At 47.9% G+C, this 24025-nt stretch overlaps 2 non-coding genes across 2 annotated transcripts; both read right to left on the reverse strand.

Annotated features, from left to right (window-relative positions):
* Nucleotides 1-6943: 6943 nt before the first annotated feature.
* On the reverse strand, nt 6944-7016 carry trnaf-gaa (transfer RNA phenylalanine (anticodon GAA)). The gene has a single exon. It is a non-coding gene; the product is annotated as a tRNA-Phe (tRNA).
* An 827-nt stretch (nt 7017-7843) lies between these two features.
* Nucleotides 7844-7915, reverse strand: trnae-uuc (transfer RNA glutamic acid (anticodon UUC)). Its single transcript has one exon. It is a non-coding gene; the product is annotated as a tRNA-Glu (tRNA).
* Nucleotides 7916-24025: the final 16110 nt, after the last annotated feature.

Below are 24025 nucleotides of genomic sequence, written 5' to 3' on the forward strand. Positions count from 1 at the left end.
CTCAAATTTCTTCGCTTTAATTAATTAAAACCTGTGATGTCAAAGTTACTTCCCTAACCGGGAATCGAACGCGGTCACACTTACGGATCAGAATAGCTTATTGAATCATATAAAGGTGCCCTCGAAAAATATCACTCTGCTAAATTAAAATCACGGCTGCAATTTGTTTCGGTGTAAAATAAGGAGATTGAAAATGACAAAAAAACGCCAGGCAGCGCCCGCGGTGAAACAGGGCTCGAACTTAGAATTAAGTTGGTGCTGCGAAGTAACCGCTGAGCTAAAGCTGACGCCGATCAAAGAGTGAAAAACCGCTCAATATAAAGGATGAGCTCACAGATACCAGGCGCAGTGTCGTCAAATGTCAAATCCCTTGTTTTTTATTCAACAGAGGAAGAAGAGACATGAGCGGGAATCAGAAGCCACAAACTTTAATTAAAGGCACAAATACTTACTGACAAATCTTTTCACTGTAAAATTCTTTCACTTTACTTCAACGCTGACTGCGTTTAATCTGAATGTCAGCACCATGGGATTTTAAATTCAGAACTGCTTCTATTTTGTGCGCATGGTAGAAATAACTGGTCCTGTTCAATTTGACCAAAGTTCCCCAGATTCCTGGTGTCATCAGCAATGATCATTTTAAACCAGACTCCTAAAGTACAGTGTGTAAAATGAGATATGGGTAACAGTACAAATTATTGAACTGTTGACTCTCCCTCAGTTAGTATTTCTTTCATTGTGACAAAGAAAATTGTCGGTTAATTCATGAGGCTTTACCGTAAAAGCAACAAAGAAAAAGTTTAACAAAAACCTTCAACCAACGTGGGCACGAACCCAGGAGCCTACTACCGACTGAGCAAGCATGGCCTGATCACTTTGACTATCAATTATCACTGATCGACAGTGGCACAATAATTAGTGTGGATGGGAACAGGGAATTGCAAAGGGACATTGATTGAGTGGAAAAACTGGAGGCATCTGATTCAGAGGATTCGGGGGCGACGCGGAAATTCGAGAGTTTAATGACTTTGAAAGGAACATTCTTGACTTGTGCAGTTTTGGCCAGAAAAATGTTACTGAAAGGTAATGAATCCAGAATCTGGGATCCAGCATTTCACCTTCTCGCTGAACAGTTCTTTCTGGATATTTAGCTAAACAGAGGTTTCCATATTGTAGTGGTTATCACGTTCACCTCACAAGTGCAAACTCCCCGATTCAATCCCGGGCGCAAGCATTATGTTCGATAAATGGTCCCCGGTTCAAAACAGGAAAGAAACCTTCCCCATTTCAATTGAATAAATATGAAATTGGAAAAATTCATATTGTAATTAAATATCAATAAAATAAAATATCTCATAGAGCCCGTATATTATCTGAGCCCACACCATTCTTCACAGTCTCAAATTTAGCACAGATACCGAGAGTGTCCCTCCCTCACTCCCGTTTCCTGCCCTGATGGTGCAGAAAGCCCCTCTCAAAGCTGCACATTCGACTGGTTTCAGTGCATCCGCAGGAGATCTTAATATAATCCTGCAGAGTCGCCTCTGCTAATAATGATAGGTCATTACCATATTTCACACACCGCCGCAACTCCGACCAGTTCAGTCTAATTCCCCTTTTTAACAGTCTTAATTACTGCCAAATAACCTCTCTGGCACTGAAAATATATTTTATAAGTGTGGAATCTCATTCCTTCAGATATAAATTGTTGTTGAATATTTTTTATATAATAAAAATGTTTTTACATTTTTCTATTTTTCTTCTCTCTCTAAATCCAACCTTTATTTCGCTCTATTTATTTCGCTTTCTGTGCCTGATTTGACATTGAATTCACTGTTCTAACAGATCCTGGTTCAGACTGCGCTGCTCATTAACGAATCTTCAATCAATTATTTATGAGGTGGGGCGGCACAGTGAGTTTGTTAATCGACCAGTATTCCAGAGGAATAGTGGAATGGTGGGGAGAAAATTGTCCAGTGCTTGCTGCTGGAGAGGTTTGCCTTGAGGGGGCAGCGATGAATCGCCATTGCAGTGCTGGTCCCGCCACAAACTGTTCCTCAGCCGCAGACTTCATGATGATCTGGAGACCTGAGCTCACAATCCCACCACGGCAGATGGTGGAAGGATTAAAATCGGGGATGTGTAAGAGCCCAGAATTGGAGGAGTGCAGAGATCTCAGAGGGTGTAGGGCTGGAGAAGGTTACAGAGATAGGGGGAGGCGAGTCCATGGAGGGATTTGAAAACAAGGACGAGAATTTGAAAACTGAACTGTCGCCTGAAGGGAGCCAATGTAGGTGAGTGAGACCCGGGGTGATGGGTGAACGGGACATGGTGCGAGTTAGGATACGGGCAGCAGAGGATTGGATGAGCTGAAGTTTATGGAGGGAGGGTGATGGGAGGCCTTCCAGGAGTACATTAGAATCGTCAAGTCTGGAGGTGACAAAGGCAAGGATGAGGGTTTCAGCAGCAGATCAGCTGAGGCAGAGTCGGGCGATGATACGGAGGTGGAAGTAGACCGTCTTGGGCAGAAGCTCATCTCGGGGACAAATACCAAGGTTGCAAGCTGTCTGGTTCAGTCTCAGTGGCCAGAGATTGGGATGAAGTCGGTGGCTCGGGAACGGAGTATGTGTCGGGGACCAGCACTGCAATGGCGATACATCACTGCCCTCTCAAGGCTACTTGCAAACCCCGTCCAGCAGCAATATTGGAAGAACTGGACAATTTTAGCTCCACCATTCCATTTTGGCCCGGCCTTTTCTCATCCACACCTTCAGCGTCTACACTTTGCCACTGCTGAGCAGCCAATCACACAGTTGCGATCAAAATTTGTTTTATTTGTCCCCAGCTGGGACAAGAAGAAACCTGGTTCCACCGAGACTCAGATCGCTGGATTCAAAGTCCAGAATGCTCCCCATTGCAGCATGAAACCCTTATACAGCATTTTTGAGGCCATATCGCTTTTTTCCAACTCGCCTACCATTCACAGCTGCTGAGTATTTCCAGCGAATTCTGTTTTTATTTCAAACTTCCAGCATCCGCAGCATTTTGTCTTGTGTTAGAAAAACAAACGGAATCCTGGGCTTTACAGACAGAGGCATAGAGGGCAAAAGGAAGGAAGTTATACCAAACCTTTGGAGTATTGTGTGTAATTCGGGCACTGCGCTTTAGGACGGATGCGAGATTCAGTTCCGTGGTGTAGTGGAGAAGAAGAGGTTGTTCTCCTCAGAGCAGAGAAGATAAGGGGAGATTTTGTCGACGTGTTCAATATCATGAAGAGTTTTAATAAAGTAAATAAGGAGAACATTTTCCAGCGGCAGAAGTGTTGCTAACCAGAAAACACATATTAAACTGATTGGATAAAGTATCAGTAATAAGGTTCCCTCGGGCTTTTGTTGGCCGATTTACTGGTGAAGCTGGGAATTGAGGGGAAACTGGTACATGGTTTGTAACACAAGCAGTGCGTGGGGTCAGACCGGCCCGGCTAGCTCAGTCGGTAGAGCCTGAGACTCTTAATCTCAGGGGCGGTTTGTGTTTCAAATTATTGGGCTGGTTTCACAGGCGATCCCCAGCTCTAAATCCCCCGTCACCTCTCGGTCAATGACTCTTTCAAAAAATGCTATTCAACAACATTATCAGGAAATCTGAAGTGTTTATAAACACCGGAAGCTGACACACCAGGGAAGACCTCACAATCTTGGACACAAAGTGAAATACACTGAAGTGTTTATAAAAAGTTACAGAACACAACACGTGTGTAAAATTCCCCGTTGTTTTCTCGGCCCTGATGGGTTGTGAAGGGAGAGATGGGCCGAAGTCCCACGGAGCCGCACTGACCCCGAGCCAAGGTGAAATTAAAGTCAGTTCAATCTTTAGCAGCGAGCGGCTGAAGAGAGATAAGATTCCGGAATCAAGGAGACATTTTGTTGAACCGCATTAATATGAAACACTCATTGACCGAGCTGGGAATCGCCTTTAAAATCAGCCCAAAAATTTTAAGCGCAAACTCCCCACCGTGGGGATGAAGTATCCGACACTCCACCGACTGGGCTAGCCGGACTGGTCTGTCGCAAGGACCCTGCCTGTGCTCCAGTTTCCTCTCAATTCCCCGGTTTATCAGTAAATCCACCAGCAAAAGCCCGAAGGAACCTTATTACTGATTCATTGTCCAATTACTTGAATAGAAAGCGAGCGGAGGAGAAGGATTGAGAGCCTTCAGTGTGGGACAGAAGTGATGTTGTTTGACGGAGAAGCGACACAATCTCAATCAGTGCAGAGAGAGGTGAGTCAGCGGGTCACCTTCTCCCTTAACACATCCTTCTGACAGGCAGCTGACAAACTGAGCAGAGCTTTCGGGACTGTAGCAATTATCACGCTCGACTTACACACGAAATGCCCCCGGTTCCGCTCCAGGGTGGGATGAATGATTTTGGAACTTGCTCCAGGTGAACCTCCAGGGGCGAGTTTCTTCCCCTGTGTAAAAGCGGCGACAATTGTCGGTCCCTGTTAAACTGAACAACGGCTGCACCAGATTCCCGGTGTGACAAACACTGAACATTTTTAACCAACTCCTCAAATACCGTCTGTAAAATGAGAACTGGTGAAAATTCATCACAAGCAAAAGACAAAACACTTATGAAAGTTTTGCCTGTCACTCGGTGACCATGTTAGGATTTCCTTCAGTCTGAAACAGAAAGTTGATTCGTCAATTAGAAGAATTGTTCACCTTTTTAAAGAGTTTATTGAGCTTTGTCAAATTCAGATAATAAAGTGTATTAATGCAAAAGTTAATCCCGGACCTGCGTTTGCAGATCGCAGTTCTCTTCTGTGATGTTCTTGGCCCAACCAATGGCAGAGTTTCCGTAGTGTAATGGTTAGCACGGTCGCATAACACGGGAAAATTACCCGGTTTGTAACCGGAAGGAAACATTTTGAAAACGTTCCCCATTAAAATTGAATTAATATATAAAAAAGGAACAACTGATCTTGTGGTTAAATTTCAATAAAGTGAAAAATCTCGCAGAACCCGTATATTTTCTCTGTACAATGCTGCACAGACTCACACTCAGCACAGATACCAACAGTGTCCCTCCCTCACTCCCGTTTCCTGCCCTGACGGTGCAGAAAGCCCCTCTCAAAGCTGCACATTCGGCTGGTTTCAGTGGATCCATGGGAGCTCGTTAAAGGATCCTGCAGCGTTGCCTTGGATAATAACAATAGATCGTCACCATATTTCACCCACCGCAGCAACCCCGTCCATTTCAGTCTAAGTCCACTTTTTAAATATATCGCGCCAGGCAAACTGTGTCTACAAAATGACATTTTAGGTGAGAACACAATAGACATGTTCGCGCAACCACAGCACCAAGTGCGGGTAGGCATCTACCTGAAATGCAGTGAGGTGAACTATTAGCACAAGCTCCAGATGTATATGTTTCCATGTCTAAAATGCACGCACCGAACAATGCAGCTCCTGGGAAAACTGCAAATCCAGGCAGGGCTGCCCTGCATCATTTGAAACAACAGTCAGACACAAGATTCTGCCAGTTTCCAATGTCTTCTCCTTCTGCTCCTATCACTTCTTTCCCTCCAGCTTCCTCTGCTCCTCCAGCCTGCAGGTGAATTAGATGCTTGATGTAAACGCAGCGGGTTCAGGACACAAACCCTTCCCTTTCCCTCCGAGAGGATGACACACTGTAGGTTGCTCCGTAGCCACAATAGCTCAGTTGGGAGGAGCGACTTGAAGATTTATAAAAGTACAAAAGCAAAATACTGCGGACGCTGGAAATTTGAAATAAAAACAGAAACTGCTGGAAATGCTCAGCAGGTCAGGCAGCATCTGTAGAGAGAGAAACAGAGTTAACGTCAGACGAACGGTCATCGACCTGAAACGTTAACTCTGTTTTTCTCTCCACAGATTTAATAATGGTCCCGGATTCAATCCCGGGATTCGACAGTTTTCAATTCATTCCAGTTACTTTCCGCTGCCATTCTCGAACTGAACGATTTAATCAGGAGTTATTTTCTGGCACTGAAGGATTAGCGATTGAATAGACAGACATCAAGTATGGGAATTATTTATAACGTTTTAGATTGATCGATTTCCTCCTGTGTTTTTCTCTGGATGTTGTCTCTCTCGGTGCTGGGCGAACAATTCATTGATTCATTTGTCCTGAACTGAAGCCTTTTGCCCATCTCGCGGGGTCAGAGCCGCTCTGTCTGTCTCTTACCTGCTTGTGAACTTTATCGGGAACAGGCCGCCTGTTCAACGTTCATCAGAAAACTCAGAAAGACAAATAAACAGAAAGATGTGTCTCTCAGCCCCGGTGGCAAAGGTGCAATGGATGTTAATCCAATTAAATCCCCCGGGAGATTCTGTGTGCATCGGCTTCCTTATAAAGTTTGTATTTGAAATGTGCGGGAAAAGCGTAAAATTATAAAAATGTTCCGATGGCCCGCACGGGGATCGAACGCGCTAACTTGGCGTTATTAGCACCACGCTCTCACCAACTGAGCTAACCGGCCACAATGCTCTGCTTGGGCAGGCTCGAACCCAGGCTGGGAAATTGTCTTTCAAGCTCACACTGGGTGACCGAGTTACTGCACAAACATTGAACACACCACATCGCTTAAACATTGTTAACTGTTCCTTTATACAACTGGGCAGTGTGTTAATCGAAAGTAACAGAAAGAGAGCTCTATGGTCGAACAAACCTCATCTAAAATTTATTATCGCACCACAGCCCCTCCCTCAAACACTGTCCCAGTATAAAAGCAGACGGCGGGACCCCGACTGGATTCGAACCTGCAGCGGACGGTTGGAGCCGGATCCAGCATGTCCGATGTGGTTTCACTCCCATTCGTTTGGGAAACGCGGCAGCAGGAGCGTAAAATTTCTCCTCATTCACTCCTCTTGTAGTGAAGGAGATAGAAAGTAACTAAAATCTGCCGAAACCCGGGATCGAACCAGGAACCTTTAAATCTTCAGTCTAACGCTCTCCCAACTGAGCTATTTCGGCTTCACATCAAATCCCTATTCTGTCGTTCTTTTGGAGCATTTTCTAACCCCGGGTGGAATTGCCCCTCTCGCTCATTCCTCACTTCGGGCAATGTGACCCGACCAGATCTCGGAGCTCAGGTTGTGTTAAAGTAAAGCTGGAGTGTTGATAAAGATACAAAGCTGACACAGCACGGGGGACCTCACCGTGTTGGACACAGCGTGAAATGCAATGAAATGTTCAAATAAAGTTACAGAGCACAACACATGTGTAAAATTCCCTGTTCTTTTCTCCACATTGATGGGTTGTGAAGGGAGAGACGGGCCGAAGTCTCACTGAGCCGCACTGATCACGAGCCAAATCAAGTTCAATCTTCAGCTGCAGGTATGGTGCTGAGCCCCACACAGAAGTGAAAATGCCCGTGGTTCTTAGTTCCTCACACAGTGGGCTACTGAGCAATACAGGAAGGGCTAATGAACATCTTAATGCTCAAGTTATCACGGACTCTCTGATTCCAGTCTTGCACACGTTGCTAAGTTTCAAATATTGCATTTTTCACACTGGCAATGAATTGATTGATAGCCGTGCCTGTGATAAGGTAAGTTTGTTAGGGAGATGCAGTGGGCAAGAAGATACACGGAAGACTGATAAAAACCTTGACTGCCCTGACACTGTGAGCTGCAGTTAAATGTTGGCAACATTTAAAGTCAGCCAGTGTAAAAGTTGACAGAAATCAATTCCTGCTGACTTTGAAACCGGTGTATTTGGTATCGCTGCATGAAGAGTGATATTCAGCAGTGGTGTGGAAAGTTGTGTGGTGGCAATTCAAACAGACCCAAAACGCACTGTTCCCTGACCGGGAATCGAACCCGGGCCGCGGCGGTGAAAGCGCCGAATCCTAACCACTAGACCACCAGGGAAGCTGCAGCAAGCCTCCTGCCAGCAACACAGTTTTTCCTGCCTGCTCCTTTGCAATTCAGATCATTTCGCGCCAGGCAAACTGTTCGGACAAAATTATATTTTTTAGTTATGAACACAACAGACGTGTTCGCGAAAGCACGGCACCAAGTGCGGGTAGGCATCCACTTGAAATCGATTTCCTCCTGTGTTTTTCTCTGGATGTTGCCTCTCTCGGTGCCGGCGAACATTTCATTGATGCATTTGTCCTGAACTGAAGCCTTTTGCCCATCTCGCGGGGTCAGAGCCGCTCTGCCTGTCTCTCACCTGCCTGTGACCATTATCGGGAACAGGCCGCCTGTTCAACTTTCAACAGCAAACCCAGAAAGACAAATAAACAGAAAGTTGTGTCTCTCAGCCCCGGTGGCAAAGGTGCAATGGATGTTAATCCAAATAAATCCCCCGTGAGATTCTGTGTACATTGGCTTCCTTATAAAGTTTGTATTTTATATTTTCGCAAAAACCGTAAAATTAGGCTGATGGCCCGTCCGGTGATCGAACCCGCGCCCTTGGCGTTATTCGCCCCCCGTGCTCAGTGTTCAGACGCTCAGCAGAGTCGGCAGCATGAAGTTGGCAAACTGCCTGCAGTCCTCCGAACGGGCCTGGGTTGCGAGCCCATCTCGATCCCCGCACCCATTCTCGGGGAAAGGAATCTCTCGGCCTAGCTCCTATTGATAAACTCACGGTCTGCTGGAGCACAGAGCTCTCAGTCTTTACTCACTGATCTTCACACGATGTGATTGTGTTTTGTAAATCTCTCACTCGCTCTCCTCGTGGTCAAACAGAACGTTTACCGGCTGTGTTTTCCAGCAGCCAGTAAGTTGATTTGAAAAGGCCATTGTGACAGGGTTTGGGCTCTGAGTCCAGTCACAGGTCGGGTTGTGATGTCTTGTGGCTCAAGCGGTCACCTGACCTGCCAGCTGATGACCTCACTGCTGATGATGACCTCATAATTAACCCCGTCATACAGCTGTGGGCTGATGTTTAAATTGATGTAAAATTATTTCCCTGAAAGCCAATCAAATCTAATCGACATAAACTAGTAGATGTTATGAATTTGTGCTCCCAGTGGGAATTCCTGCAGAGTCTGCTGGTGTTCATCTCCCCAATTCCCCACAGGAAGCATTGTGTTCAGAGTCTGTACTCATTACATCGACATTACACAGTATTATTACACGGCCACATCTAAAACTGGACACATTAATAGGGAGACAACAGTGTGAGTAGTAGGGTGGGAGAGAGAGGGGGGGGAGGTGGAGGGGTGGAGGGGAGGGGGGGAGGTGGAGGGGGGAGGAGGAGGGGAGAGGGAGGGGAGGAGGAGGGGAGAGGGAGGGGGGGAGGAGGAGGGGAGAGGGAGGGGGGGAGGAGGGGGCGGGCGGGAGGGGGGGAGGAGGGGGAGGGAGGGAGAGGAGGAGAGGGGGGAGGAGGGGGAGGGAGGGAGAGGAGGAGAGGGGGGAGGAGGGGGGAGAGAGAGGGGGGGGAGGGAGAGGGGGAGGAGGAGGAGGGGGAGGGAGAGGGACGGGAGGGGGAAGGAAGGGGGGAGGGGAGGGGAGAGGGAGGGGAGAGGGTGGGGGAGGGGAGAGGGAGAGGGTGGGTGAGGGGAGAGGGAGAGGGTGGGGGAGGGGAGAGGGAGGGGAGGGGAGAGGGAGAGGGAGGGGGAGGGGTGGGGGAGAGGGTGGGGGAGGGGGTGGGGGAGAGGGAGGGGAGAGGGGGAGGGAGGGGGAGGGGAGAGGGGGAGGGGAGAGGGGGAGGGAGGGGGAGGAGGAGGGAGGAGGAGGGGGAGGGGGAGGGAGGGGGGAGGGGGAGGGAGGGGGAAGGAAGGGAGGGGGAGGGTGAGGGAGGGAGGGAGGGGGAGGGTGAGGGAGGGGGAGAGGGGAGGGTGAGGGAGGAGGAGGGAGGGGGGGGAGGGTGAGGGAGGAGGAGGGAGGGGGAGGGAGGAGGAGGGAGGGAGGGAGGGAGGGGGATGGAGGGAGGGAGGGGGAGGGGGAGGGAGGGAGGGGGAGGGGGAGGGAGGGAGGGGGAGAGAGAGGGGGAGGGAGAGAGAGAGGGGGAGGGAGAGAGAGGGGGAGGGAGAGAGAGGGGGAGGGAGAGAGAGGGGGAGGGAGGGAGGGGAGGGAGGGGAGGGAGGGGAGGGAGGGGACGGAGGGAGGGGAGGGAGAGAGGGGGGAGGGAGAGAGGGGGGAGGGAGAGAGGGGGGAGGGAGAGAGGGGGGAGGGAGAGGGGGGAGGGAGAGAGGGGGGAGGGAGAGAGGGGGGAGGGAGAGAGAGGGGAGGGAGAGAGAGGGGAGGGAGAGAGAGAGAGGGGGAGAGAGGGGGAGAGAGAGAGGGGAGGGAGGGAGAGAGGGGAGGGAGAGAGAGAGAGGGGAGGGAGAGAGAGGGGGAGGAGAGAGAGAGGGGGTGAGGTGGTGATAAACGCGGTGGTAAACGCTTCAGCCGTGTTTTTGCACTCATGTACTGGGCACCGCCATCATTGAGGATGGGGATATTCATGGTGCCTCCACCTCCCGTTAGTTGTTTAATTGTCCACCACCATTCGCGACTGAATGTGGCAGGACTGCAGAGCTTTGATCTGATCCGTTGATTGTGGGATCACTTCACCCTGTCTATAGCATGCTGCTTCCGCTTTTTAGCACTTCATTTTTGGTACGCCTGCTGCTACTCCTGGCATGGTTTTCTGCACTCCTTATTGAACCAGGCCAGGCCTTGGTGTTACAGATTGTGGTTGAATACTATTCTGCTGTTGCTGATGGCCCACAGCGCCGCATGGATGCCCAGTTTTGAGCTGCTAGATCTGTTCTGAATCTGTCCCATTTAGCACGGTGGTAGTGCCACACAACACGATGGAGGGTGATCTCGGTGTGAAGACGGGACTTTGTCTCCTCAGTGACTGTGCGGTGGTCACTGATGCCAATGCTGTCATGGAAAGATCCATCTGCGGCAGGTAGATTGGTGAGGACGAGGTCAAGTAGGTTTTTCCCTCATGTTGGTTCTCTCACCACCTGCCGCAGGCCCAGACTGGCTGATATGTCTTTCCAGACTCGGCCAGCTCGGTCAGTAGTGGTGCTACCGAACCACTCATGGTGATGGACATTGAAGTCCCCCACCCAGAGTACATTCTGTGCCCTTGTTACTCTCAGTGCTTCTTCCAAGTGGTGTTCAACATGGAGGAGCACTGATTCATCAGCTGAGGGTGGGAGGGAGGTGGTAATCAGCAGGAGGTTTCCTTGCCCATGCTTGACCTGAAGCAACGAGACTTTTATGGGGTCCGGAGTCAATGTTGAGGACTCCCAGGGCCACTCCCTCCCGACTGTATACCACAGTGCCGCCACCCCTGGTGGGTCTGTCCTGCCGGTGGGACAGGACATACTCAGGGATAGTGATGGAGGAGTTTGGGGCATTGGCTGAAAGGTAAGATTCTGTGATTATGACTATGTCAGGCTGTTGCTTGACTAGTCTGTGTTACAGCTCTCCCAATTCTGGCACAATTGCCCAGATGTTGGTGAGGAGGACTTTGCAGGGTCGACGGGGCTGGGTGTGCCATTGCCGTGTTCTTAGCTGGTGCCGAGTTTGATGCCGGGTGGTCCCTCTGGATGGAGCAAGTTTAAAACACACGAGAGAAAGACACACACTGAAAGAGACAGACTTTTATCACAGCAGGGGGGAGTGTGAAGCAGGAATTTCGACTGCTCGTGTGGAGAAGAGACAAACGTTGTCTTTGCAATAAAGGTTGGAAGCGATCAAACATCCAAGGCTTCCCGAACAAATGAGAACCACTGTATCATCAGGGTACACACAGGGAGGGAGTGATGGTTTATGATTCCCACACGTGTCCCAATATGAAAAATATAAGAATACAGCAATCTGAAGCTCAGAGTAATAAAAAAGGGGGAAGTCTTCAAATCGACTCTTTGAGGAGCAAAGCTGGTATCTCTGGGGTGTGTGAGTTTTATTGGTACCGATATCACATATACACTCCATGGAAGGGGTTATATTTCAGTATCTGATTGACTTCGTTCAATAAAGTTATAATCAAAGGTTTTTTCACTGTTTCCCTTCACCTCGAACTTGTATTGGAGATAAAGGATGTTTGACAATATCCTGTAATACATCCACACGGGAGATAGGAATACATGACAATCTCCTACAGCCAAGGACAAAGTGACTGAGCACGGAGAGAAATGTGAGTTGATTAGAGAGAGGCAATATGGATTTGTAGAGGGCAGGTCATGTCTAACGAACCTCATTGAATTTTGAGGAATTAGCTGAAGTAGTAGACAGAGGAATGTCTGTGGATGTGTTGTATATGGACTTCCAGAAGGGATTCAATGAGGTTCCGTATAAGAGACTGTTAGCTAAAATTAAAGGTCATGGAATTGAAGGCAAATTATTGGGCTCGTTAGGAGATTGGTCAGGCGGTGGGAGACAGAGAGTAGGGACAGTGGAAATGTACTCGAATTGGAAGGAAGTGACTTGTGGTGTCCACAAGAATCTGTGCTGGGGGGTCAACTATTCACTATATTTATTAATGACAGGGATAACATAATAGCGAGCCATATATCCAGGTTTGCCGATGACACAAAGATAGGTGGCACAGTAAGTAGTGCAGAGGGGAGCATAAAATTACAAAGAGACATTGATAGATTAACTGAGTGGGCAAAACTGTGGCAGGTGGATTTCAACACAGTTAAATGTGAGGTCATCCATTCTGGACCAAAGAAAGACAGATGTGAGTATTGTTTAAATGGTGGAAAGCTGGGAGCAGTGAAGGTCCAAAGACATTTAGGGGTTTGTGTAAAGAGATCACTAAAATAGTGATCAGGTACAAAAAATAATCAACAAAGCCAATGGAATGTGAGCCTTTATATCGAGAGGGCCAGAATACAAGGGGGATTGCTCGAGCTATACAAAGCCCTGGTTAGATCACATCTGGAGCACTGTGTACAGTTCTGGGCACCGCACCTTGTGAAGGATATCCTGGCCTTGGAGAATGTTACCAGGGCCCAAGGGTTAAATTATAAGGAGAGATTACATAAACCTAGCTTCTATTCCTGGAATATAGAAGGTTAAGGGGCGAGTTGATTGAGGTTTCCAGGATTTTGAAAGGAATTGATAGGATAGATAGAGAAAACCTTTTTCCACTGGTGGAGGAGTCTCGGACAAGGGGACATAACCTTAAAATCAGAGCCAGGCCACTCAGGAGAGAATTTAGGAAACACGTCTTCACACAAAGGGTGGTAGAAGTGTGGAACCCTCTCCCACAAAAAGCAGTCGATGTCGGCTCAAATAATAATTTCATATCTGAGGTCGAGAGATTTATCATCGCCAAAAGTATTAAGGGATCAGGAGCTAAGTCGGGCGGATGGAGTTAGGACACAGATCAGCCTCGATCTCATTGAATGGAGGGGCAGGCTCGATGGGCTGAAGGGCCTCTTCCTGTTTCTATGTCCTGTGTTTCTCATATTCCACATCAGGGCAATAGGGATATATGACAATATCCTCCAATACCTCAATAAGGGCAATAGGGATATATGACAATATCCAACAATACCTCAATAAGGGCAATGGGGATATATGACAATATCCTCCAAGACCTCAATAAGGGCAATAGGAATATATGACAATATCCACCAGTACCTCAATAAGGGCAATGGGGATATATGACAATATCCTCCAATACCTCAATAAGGGCAATGGGGATATATGACAATATCCTCCAATACCTCAATAAGGGCAATAGGAATATATGACAATATCCTCCAATACCTCAATAAGGACAGTAGGGATATATGACAATATCCTCCAATACCTCAATCAGTAGGGATATATGACAATACCCTACAATACCTCAATAAGGGCAATAGGGATATATGACAATATCCTATATCTCAATAAGGCAATAGGGATATATGACAATATCCTCCAATACCTCAATATGGGCCATAGGGGATATGTGACAATATCCTCCAATACCTCAATAAGAGCAATGGGGATATATGACAATATTCTACAATACCTCAATAAGGGCAATAGGGATATATGACAATATCCTACAATACCTCAATAAGGGCAATAGGGATATATGACAATATCCTACAATACCTCAATAAGAGCAATAGGGATATATGACAATATCCTCCAATACCTCAATAAGGGCAATAGGGATATATGACAATATCCACCAATACCTCAATAAGGTCAATAGGGATATATGACAATATCCTACAATACCTCAATAAGGGCAATAGGGATATATGACAATATCCTACAATCCCTCAATAAGGGCAATAGGGATATATGACAATATCCTACAATACCTCAATAAGGGCAATAGGGATATATGACAATATCCTACAATCCCTCAATAAGGGCAATAGGGATATATGACAATATCCTACAATACCTCAATAAGGGCAATGGGGATATATGACAATATCCTACAAAGCTTTTACATGAGGGCAATACAACAACAACTTGTATTTATATGGCGTCTTTAACGTACTAAAAATGGTAAAAACTCCCAGGATGATTCACCGGAGCATTTCAGACAAAATTTGACACCGAGCCACATTAGGGCAGATGACCAAAATGTTGTTCAAAGGTTTAAAGGAGGAAAGAGAGGTAGAAAGGTTTAGAGAGGAAATTCAGAGCTCAGGGCCTAGGCAGCTGAAGGCACGGCCACTAATGGAGGAGTGATTAAAATCAGGGATGTTCAAGAGGCCGGAATTAGAGGAGCACAGATACCTCGGAGGGAGTTTTGTGGGGCTGCAAGAGATTACAAAGATAGGGAGGGGTGAAGCCCGGGAGGGATTTGAAAACAAGGATGAGAATTTTAAACTGAGCCATTTCCTAACCGGGAGTCAATGTAGGTCAGCGAGCACAGGGGTGATGGGTGAACGGGACTTGGTGCGAGTTGGACACGGACAGCAAAGTTTTGGATGACCTGCAGTTTACGGAAGGGAGAAGGTGGGACGCTGGCCAGGAGAGCGTTGGAATCGTCAAGTCCAGCGGTAATAAAGGCAATGGATGATTGAGGTATATCCCATATCATACAATACCCCCACAGAACAGGGAAAGCAATATGATAATTGACGTAAGAAAACTACTGGGCACTTGGTCTAAGCATTAAACAAAGCTTTAATCAAATGTTTTATAAGACGGAGGTCCAGTTGTGTCATTCACTAGTTCCTGTTAAGTATGTCCTGCGCAAGTTGGGCCCGTGCCCGAGTTTTCATACTCTCCCTGGACAGCGCCAACCGCAGGCCGCTCAGTTGATTCATGTCAACAATATCTATGATACCCCCACATATGGCCAATAAGGATGTATGAAAATATCCTGCAATGTACCCACAGTAGAAAAACATGTGGAAACAGAAAACGTAATAAAGAATAGTCAGGACAGATTTCAAAAGGGAAGGTCATGCATGACCAACCTTATTCAATTCTGTGAAGTAGTAACAAAGAGAAGACAAGGATAATACAGTAGATGTAATAGATTTGGATTTTCCAAAGGCCTTCGATAAGGTACCGCATCGTAGACTCATGACTATGGTCAGAGCATGTGGAGTCAGGGGACAGGTAGCAGAATGGATAGCAAGCTGGCTGCAGAATGGAAAACAGAGAGTCGGGGTTAAGGGGAGCTACCCTGACTGGAAAATGTTGGGAAGTGGTGTTCCACAAGGATCGGTGCTGGGACCACTGTTCACAATTTACACAAACAGTTTGGACTTGAGAATCGGAAATACAATTTCAAAATTTGCGGATGACACCAAATTGGGGGAGTTTAGTTAATACTGGGAAAGACTGCGAGAAAATACAAGAGAACATTAATAAACTTGCAGAATAGACGTGTAATTGGCAAATTAATTTCAATATAGATAAGCGAGAGATTTTACATTATCGTAGGAAGAATAAGGAGGCCACAGACTGCTTGGAATTTAATAGTCTAACTGGGGCAGATGAGCAAAGGGATCTGGGGGACAGATACTCAAATCACTAAAAGTAGCGACCCAGGTTAATAAGGCCAAAAAAAGCAAACCAAGTCCTTGAGTTTGTTTCTAAAGGGATCGAATTGAAAAGCAGACAAGGTTTGTTAAACTTGTATTGAACCTTGGTTAGACCACATTTAACTTTAATTTCACAGTTCTGGTCTCCATATTATAAAATGGATGGAGAGACACTGAAGAAGCTGCAAAAAAGATTTACAAGGATGATACCAAAACTAAGAGGTTATAATTATCAGGAAAGGCAGAACAGGCCTGTAGAAAAGAGAAGGCTGAGGGGTGAGCTCAGAGTTCTATAAGATTATGAAGGGGTTTGATAGAGTAGACGTGGAGAGATTCTTCCTCTTGTGGGGGGAGACCAGAACTAGGCTCCATAAATACAAGCTGGCCATTAATAAATCCCACCGGGAATTCAGGAGAAACTTCTTTGCCCAGAGAGTGGTTAGAATGTGGAACTCGCTCCCACAAGGAGCAGTTGAGGTGAACAGCACAGGCCCATTTGAGGGGCAGCTTGATCAGCAGCTGAGGGTGAAAGGAATAGAAGGAGATGCTGAAAGGTGAGGTGAAGAGGGCTGGGAGGAGGCTTGTGTCAATCACAAACACCGCGATACACCAGTTGGGCCCAATGGCCTGTTTCCGTGCTGTAAATTCAATGTAATTCAGGGTAAAAGTGCGATAGGAATATCTGACACTAGCTATAATAACAAAGAAAGTACTTTGAAGTACTTTTGAAGTGGAGTTGCTGTTGTAATGTGGGAAACGCAGCCGCTAATTAGTGCACAGCAAGCTCCCACAAACAGCAATGTGATAATGACGAGATAATCTGTTTCTGTTATGTTGGTTGAGGGATAAATATTGGCCAAGACCGCTGGTCATCCTCGAAAGAGTGCCATGGGATCATTTACATCCACCTGAGAGAGGAGACGGGATCTCGGTTTAACGTCTCATCTGAAAGACTGCACCTCCGACAGTGCAGAACTCCCTCAGCACTGCACTGGAGTGTCAGCATAGCTTTATGTGCTCAAGTCTTTGGAATGGGATTGAAACCACAACCTTCTGAGAGAGACTGTGTCTGAGAGAGCGAGTCTGAGAGAGACAGTGTGTGAGAGAGTGAGTCTGAGAGAGAGTGAGTCTGAGAGAGACAGTGTGTGAGAGAGTGAGTCTGAGAGAGACAGTGTGTGAGAGAGTGAGTCTGAGAGAGACAGTGTGTGAGAGAGTGAGTCTGAGAGACAGTGTGTGAGAGAGTGAGTCTGAGAGACGGTGTGTGAGAGAGTGAGACTCAGAGGCAGATGATGAAGTCCAACTCCACCTTCAGTTTGCCGGTGCAGTTTTCAGTCGCCCGAGGAAGAGCGTGTTTGAAGACCAGGACGTCGAACCCGGCACCAAGCTCATGGTCTACAGAGCAGTCGTGATTCCCGCCCTCCTGTATGCTTCAGAGATATGGACCATGTCCAACAGGCAACTCAAAGCCCTGGAGAGGTACCTCCAATGCTGCCTCCGCAAGATCCTGCAAATCCATTGGCAGGATAGGCGCATGAATGTATGTGCTCTCGATCAGGCAACATCCCCAGTATTGAAGCTACGACCATGCTCGATCAGCTCCGATGGATGGGCCACATCGTCCGCATGCTCAATACGAGACTCCCAAAACTAGCGCACTACTCGGAGCTCCGACACGGCATGAGAGCCCCAGGTGGGCAGAGGAAACGCTTCAAGGGCACCCTAAAAACCTCCTTGAAAAATTGCAACATCCCCACCGACACCTGGGAATCCCTGGCCCAAAACCACACAAAGTGGAGGAGAAGCATCCGGGAAGGCACCGAACACCTCGAGTCTCTTCGACGGGAGCAAGCGGAAGCCAAGCACAAACAGTGGAAGGAGCGCACGTCAACACAGGCACCACACCCACCCACCCCTTCAAGCACGGTCTGCACCGCCTGTGACAGAGACTGTAGGTCCTGCATTGGACTCATCAGTCACTTGAGAACTAATTATCAGTAATGAAGCAAGTCATCCTCTGTTCCAAGGGACTGCCTAAGAAGAAGTGAGAGTCTGATAGAGACCGTGTGTGAGAGAGAGACCCAGAGGCTGTGTGTGAGGGAGTAAGTCTGACAGAGACAGTGCATGAGAGAGAGAGTCTGAGAGAGACTGTGTGTGAGAGAGAGAGTCTGAGAGAGACAGTGTGAGAGAGAGAGAGTCTGAGAGAGACAGTGTGAGAGAGAGAGAGTCTGAGAGAGACAGTGTGAGAGAGAGAGAGTCTGAGAGAGACAGTGTGTGAGAGAGAGAGTCTGAGAGAGACAGTGTGTGAGAGAGTGAGTCGGAGAGAGACAGTGTGTGAGAGAGAGTCAGAGAGACAGTGTGTGAGAGAGTGAGTCTGAGAGAGACAGTGTGTGAGAGAGTGAGACTGAGAGAGACAGTGTGTGAGAGAGTGAGACTGAGAGAGACAGTGTGAGAGAGAGAGAGTCTGAGAGAGACTGTGTGTGAGAGTCAGAGAGACAGTGTGTGAGAGAGTGAGTCTGAGAGAGACAGTGTGTGAGAGAGTGAGACTGAGAGAGACAGTGTATGAGAGAGTGAGTCTCAGAGAGACTGTGTGAGAGAGAGAGTCTGAGTGTGAGAGAGAGTCAGAGAGACAGTGTGTGAGAGTCAGTCAGAGAGACAGTGTGTGAGAGAGTGAGTCTGAGAGAGACAGTGTGTGAGAGAGTGTGTGAGAGAGTGAGTCTCAGAGAGACAGTGTGTGAGAGAGTGAGTCTGAGAGAGACCAGCTATTCAAAATATATATAAATGAGCTAGACGAGGGAACTAGATGTAATATCTCCAAGTTTGCAGACGACAAAAAGCTGGGTGGGTATGTGTGCTGTGAGGAGGATGCCGAGAATCTCCAGTATGATTTGGACAGGTTGGGTGATTGGGCAGAAGCATGGCAGATGCAGTACAATGTGGATAAAAGCGAGGTTATCCACTTTGGTGGCAAAAACAGGAAGGCAGATTATTATCTGAATGGCAATAGATTGGGAGAAGGGGAAGTGCAACGAGACCTGGGTGTCCTTGTGCACCAGTCGCTGAAGGTAAGCATGCAGGTGCAGCAGGCGGTTAAGAAGGCAAATGGTATGTTGGCCTTCATCGTGAGAGGATTCGAGTACAGGAACAAGGATATCTTGCTGCAGTTGTACCGGGCCTTGGTGAGACCACACCTTGAGTATTGTGTGCCGTTTTGGTCACCTTACCTGAGGAAGGATGTTCTTGCCATGGAGGGAGTGCAGCGAAGATTCACCAGACTGATACCTGGGATGGCAGGAATGACGTATGAGGAGAGATTGGATCGATTGGGCTTATACTCGCTGCAGTTTAGAAGAACGAGAGGGGATCTCATTGAAACATATAAAATTCTAACAGGGCTGGACAGACTAGATGCTGGAAGATGTTCCCGATGGCCAAGGAGTCCAGAACCAGGGGTCACAGTCGAAGGATAAGGGGTAAGCCATTTAGAACTGAGATGAGGAGGAATTTCTTCACCCAGAAAGTGGTGAACCTGTGGAATTCTCTACCACAGAATGCAGTTGAGGCCAATTCATTAAATATATTCAAGAAGGAGTTGGATATATTTCTTAAGGCTAAAGGGATCAAGGGATATGGGGAGAAAACAGGGACAGGGTACTGAATTTGGATGATCAGCCATTATCTCATTGAATGGCAGAGCAGGCTCGAGGGGCCGAATTGTCTAATCCTGCTCCTATCTTCTATGTTTCTATGTGTGTGAGAGAGTGAGTCTGAGTGAGACAGTGTAAGAGAGAGCGAGTCTGAGAGAGAGTGTGAGAGAGAGAGAGAGTCAGAGAGACAGTGTGTGAGAGAGAGTCTGAGAGAGACAGTGTGTGAGAGAGTGAGTCTGAGACACACAGTGTGTGAGAGAGTGAGTCTGAGAGAGACAGTGTGTGAGAGAGTTAGTCTGAGAGAGACAGTGTGAGAGAGTGAGTCTGAGAGAGACAGTGTGTGAGAGAGACAGTGTGTGAGAGAGTGACTCGGACAGAGACCGTGTGCGGGAGAGTGAGTCTGAGAGAGACAGTCTGCAAGAGAGAGAGTCTGAGAGACAGTGTGTGAGAGAGTGAGTCTGAGAGAGACAGTGTGTGAGAGAGTGAGTCTGAGAGAGACAGTGTGTGAGAGAGTGAGTCTGAGAGAGACTGTGTGTGAGAGAGTGAGTGCGAGAGAGTGAGTCTGAGAGAGACAGTGTGTGAGAGAGTGATTCTGAGAGAGACAGTGTGGGAGAGAGTCTGAGAGAGACTGTGTGTGAAAGAGTGAGTGCGAGAGAGTGAGTCTGAGAGAGACAGTCTGTAAGAGAGAGAGTCTGAGAGACAGTGTGTGAGAGAGTGAGTCTGAGAGACAGTGTGTGAGAGAGTGAGTCTGAGAGACAGTGTGTGAGAGAGTGAGTCTGAGAGAGGCAGTGTGTGAGAGAGTGAGTCTGAGAGAGACAGTGTGAGAGAGTGAATCTCAGAGAATCAGTGTGTGAGAGAGTGAGTCTGAGAGCGACAGTGTGTGAGAGAGTGAGTCTGAGAGACACAGTGTGAGAGAGTGAGTCTGAGAGAGACAGTGTGTGAGAGTGAGTCTGAGAGAGCCAGTGTGTGAGAGAGTGAGTCTGAGAGAGCCAGTGTGTGAGAGAGAGTCTGAGAGAGAGTGTGTGAGCGAGTGAGTGTGACAGAGACAGTGTGAGAGAGTGAATCTCAGAGAATCAGCGTGTGAGAGACTGAGTCTGAGAGAGACAGTGTGTGAGAGAGTGAGTCTGAGAGAGACGGTGTGTGAGAGAGTGAGTCTGAGAGAGACAGTGTGTGAGAGAGTGACGCTGAGAGAGACAGTGTGTGAGAGAGTGACGCTGAGAGAGACAGTGTGAGAGAGAGAGAGTCTGAGAGAGACAGTGTGTGAGAGAGTGAGTCTGAGAGAGACAGTGTGTGAGAGAGTGAGTCTGAGAGAGACAGTGTGTGAGAGAGTGAGTCTGAGAGAGACAGTGTGTGAGAGAGTGAATCTCAGGGAATCAGTGTGTGAGAGAGTGAATCTCAGGGAATCAGTGTGTGAGAGAGTGAGTCTGAGAGAGACCGTGTGTGAGAGACAGAGTCTGAGAGAGACAGTGTTTGAGAGAGTGAGACTGAGAGAGGCAATGTGTGAGAGAGTGAATCTGAGAGACACAGTGTGAGAGAGTGAGTCTGAGAGAGACAGTGTATGTGAGAGTGAGTCTGAGAGACAGTGTGTGAGAGTGAGTCTGAGAGACAGTGCTTGAGAGAGTGAGTCTGAGAGAGCCAGTGTGTGAGAGAGTGAGTCTGAGAGAGCCAGTGTGTGAGAGAGTGAGTCTGAGAGAGACAGAGTGTGAGAGTGAGTCTGAGAGAGACAGTGTGTGAGCGAGTGAGTGTGACAGAGAAAGTGTGAGAGAGTGAATCTCAGAGAATCAGCGTGTGAGAGACTGAGTCTGAGTGAGACAGTGTGTGAGAGAGTGAGTCTGAGAGAGTGTGTGAGAGAGTGAGTCTGAGAGACAGTGTGTGAGAGTGAGTCTGAGAGAGAAAGTGTGTGTGAGAGTGAGTCGGAGAGAGGCAGTGTGTGAGAGTGAGTCTGAAAGAGACAGTGTGTGAGAGTGAGTCTGAGAGCGACAGTGTGTGAGAGAGTGAGTCTGAGAGAGGCAGTGTGTGAGAGAGTGAGTCTGAGAGAGACATTGTGTGAGAGAGTGTGTGAGACTGAGTCTGAGAGAGACAGTGTGTGAGAGAGTGAGTCTGAGAGAGACAGTGTGAGAGAAAGTGAGTCTGAGAGAGACCGTGTGTGAGAGAGTGAGTGTGAGAGAGACAGTGTGTGAGAGAGTGAGTCTGAGAGAGACAGTGTGTGAGAGAGTGAATCTCAGGGAATCAGTGTGTGAGAGAGTGAGTCTGAGAGAGACAGTGTTCCAGAGAGTGAGTCTGAGAGCGACAGTGTGTGAGAGAGTGAGTCTGAGAGAGACAGTGTGTGAGAGAGTTAGTCTGAGAGAGACAGTGTGAGAGAGTGAGTCTGAGAGAGACAGTGTGTGAGAGAGACAGTGTGTGAGAGAGTGACTCGGACAGAGACCGTGTGCGGGAGAGTGAGTCTGAGAGAGACAGTCTGCAAGAGAGAGAGTCTGAGAGACAGTGTGTGAGAGAGTGAGTCTGAGAGAGACAGTGTGTGAGAGAGTGAGTCTGAGAGAGACAGTGTGTGAGAGAGTGAGTCTGAGAGAGACTGTGTGTGAGAGAGTGAGTGCGAGAGAGTGAGTCTGAGAGAGACAGTGTGTGAGAGAGTGATTCTGAGAGAGACAGTGTGGGAGAGAGTCTGAGAGAGACTGTGTGTGAAAGAGTGAGTGCGAGAGAGTGAGTCTGAGAGAGACAGTCTGTAAGAGAGAGAGTCTGAGAGACAGTGTGTGAGAGAGTGAGTCTGAGAGACAGTGTGTGAGAGAGTGAGTCTGAGAGACAGTGTGTGAGAGAGTGAGTCTGAGAGAGGCAGTGTGTGAGAGAGTGAGTCTGAGAGAGACAGTGTGAGAGAGTGAATCTCAGAGAATCAGTGTGTGAGAGAGTGAGTCTGAGAGCGACAGTGTGTGAGAGAGTGAGTCTGAGAGACACAGTGTGAGAGAGTGAGTCTGAGAGAGACAGTGTGTGAGAGTGAGTCTGAGAGAGCCAGTGTGTGAGAGAGTGAGTCTGAGAGAGCCAGTGTGTGAGAGAGAGTCTGAGAGAGAGTGTGTGAGCGAGTGAGTGTGACAGAGACAGTGTGAGAGAGTGAATCTCAGAGAATCAGCGTGTGAGAGACTGAGTCTGAGAGAGACAGTGTGTGAGAGAGTGAGTCTGAGAGAGACGGTGTGTGAGAGAGTGAGTCTGAGAGAGACAGTGTGTGAGAGAGTGACGCTGAGAGAGACAGTGTGTGAGAGAGTGACGCTGAGAGAGACAGTGTGAGAGAGAGAGAGTCTGAGAGAGACAGTGTGTGAGAGAGTGAGTCTGAGAGAGACAGTGTGTGAGAGAGTGAGTCTGAGAGAGACAGTGTGTGAGAGAGTGAGTCTGAGAGAGACAGTGTGTGAGAGAGTGAATCTCAGGGAATCAGTGTGTGAGAGAGTGAATCTCAGGGAATCAGTGTGTGAGAGAGTGAGTCTGAGAGAGACCGTGTGTGAGAGACAGAGTCTGAGAGAGACAGTGTTTGAGAGAGTGAGACTGAGAGAGGCAATGTGTGAGAGAGTGAATCTGAGAGACACAGTGTGAGAGAGTGAGTCTGAGAGAGACAGTGTATGTGAGAGTGAGTCTGAGAGACAGTGTGTGAGAGTGAGTCTGAGAGACAGTGCTTGAGAGAGTGAGTCTGAGAGAGCCAGTGTGTGAGAGAGTGAGTCTGAGAGAGCCAGTGTGTGAGAGAGTGAGTCTGAGAGAGACAGAGTGTGAGAGTGAGTCTGAGAGAGACAGTGTGTGAGCGAGTGAGTGTGACAGAGAAAGTGTGAGAGAGTGAATCTCAGAGAATCAGCGTGTGAGAGACTGAGTCTGAGTGAGACAGTGTGTGAGAGAGTGAGTCTGAGAGAGTGTGTGAGAGAGTGAGTCTGAGAGACAGTGTGTGAGAGTGAGTCTGAGAGAGAAAGTGTGTGTGAGAGTGAGTCGGAGAGAGGCAGTGTGTGAGAGTGAGTCTGAAAGAGACAGTGTGTGAGAGTGAGTCTGAGAGCGACAGTGTGTGAGAGAGTGAGTCTGAGAGAGGCAGTGTGTGAGAGAGTGAGTCTGAGAGAGACATTGTGTGAGAGAGTGAGTCTGAGAGAGACAGTGTGTGTGAGACTGAGTCTGAGAGAGACAGTGTGTGAGAGAGTGAGTCTGAGAGAGACAGTGTGAGAGAAAGTGAGTCTGAGAGAGACCGTGTGTGAGAGAGTGAGTGTGAGAGAGACAGTGTGTGAGAGAGTGAGTCTGAGAGAGACAGTGTGTGAGAGAGTGAATCTCAGGGAATCAGTGTGTGAGAGAGTGAGTCTGAGAGAGACAGTGTTCCAGAGAGTGAGTCTGAGAGCGACAGTGTGTGAGAGAGTGAGTCTGAGAGAGGCAATGTGTGAGAGAGTGAATCTGAGAGACACAGTGTGAGAGAG

The sequence above is a fragment of the Somniosus microcephalus genome, unplaced genomic scaffold, assembly GCF_052327205.1.
Source record: "Somniosus microcephalus isolate GS21.2 unplaced genomic scaffold, FLI_Smic_1.0 unresolved_chr4, whole genome shotgun sequence".
NCBI lineage: Eukaryota > Metazoa > Chordata > Chondrichthyes > Squaliformes > Somniosidae > Somniosus > Somniosus microcephalus.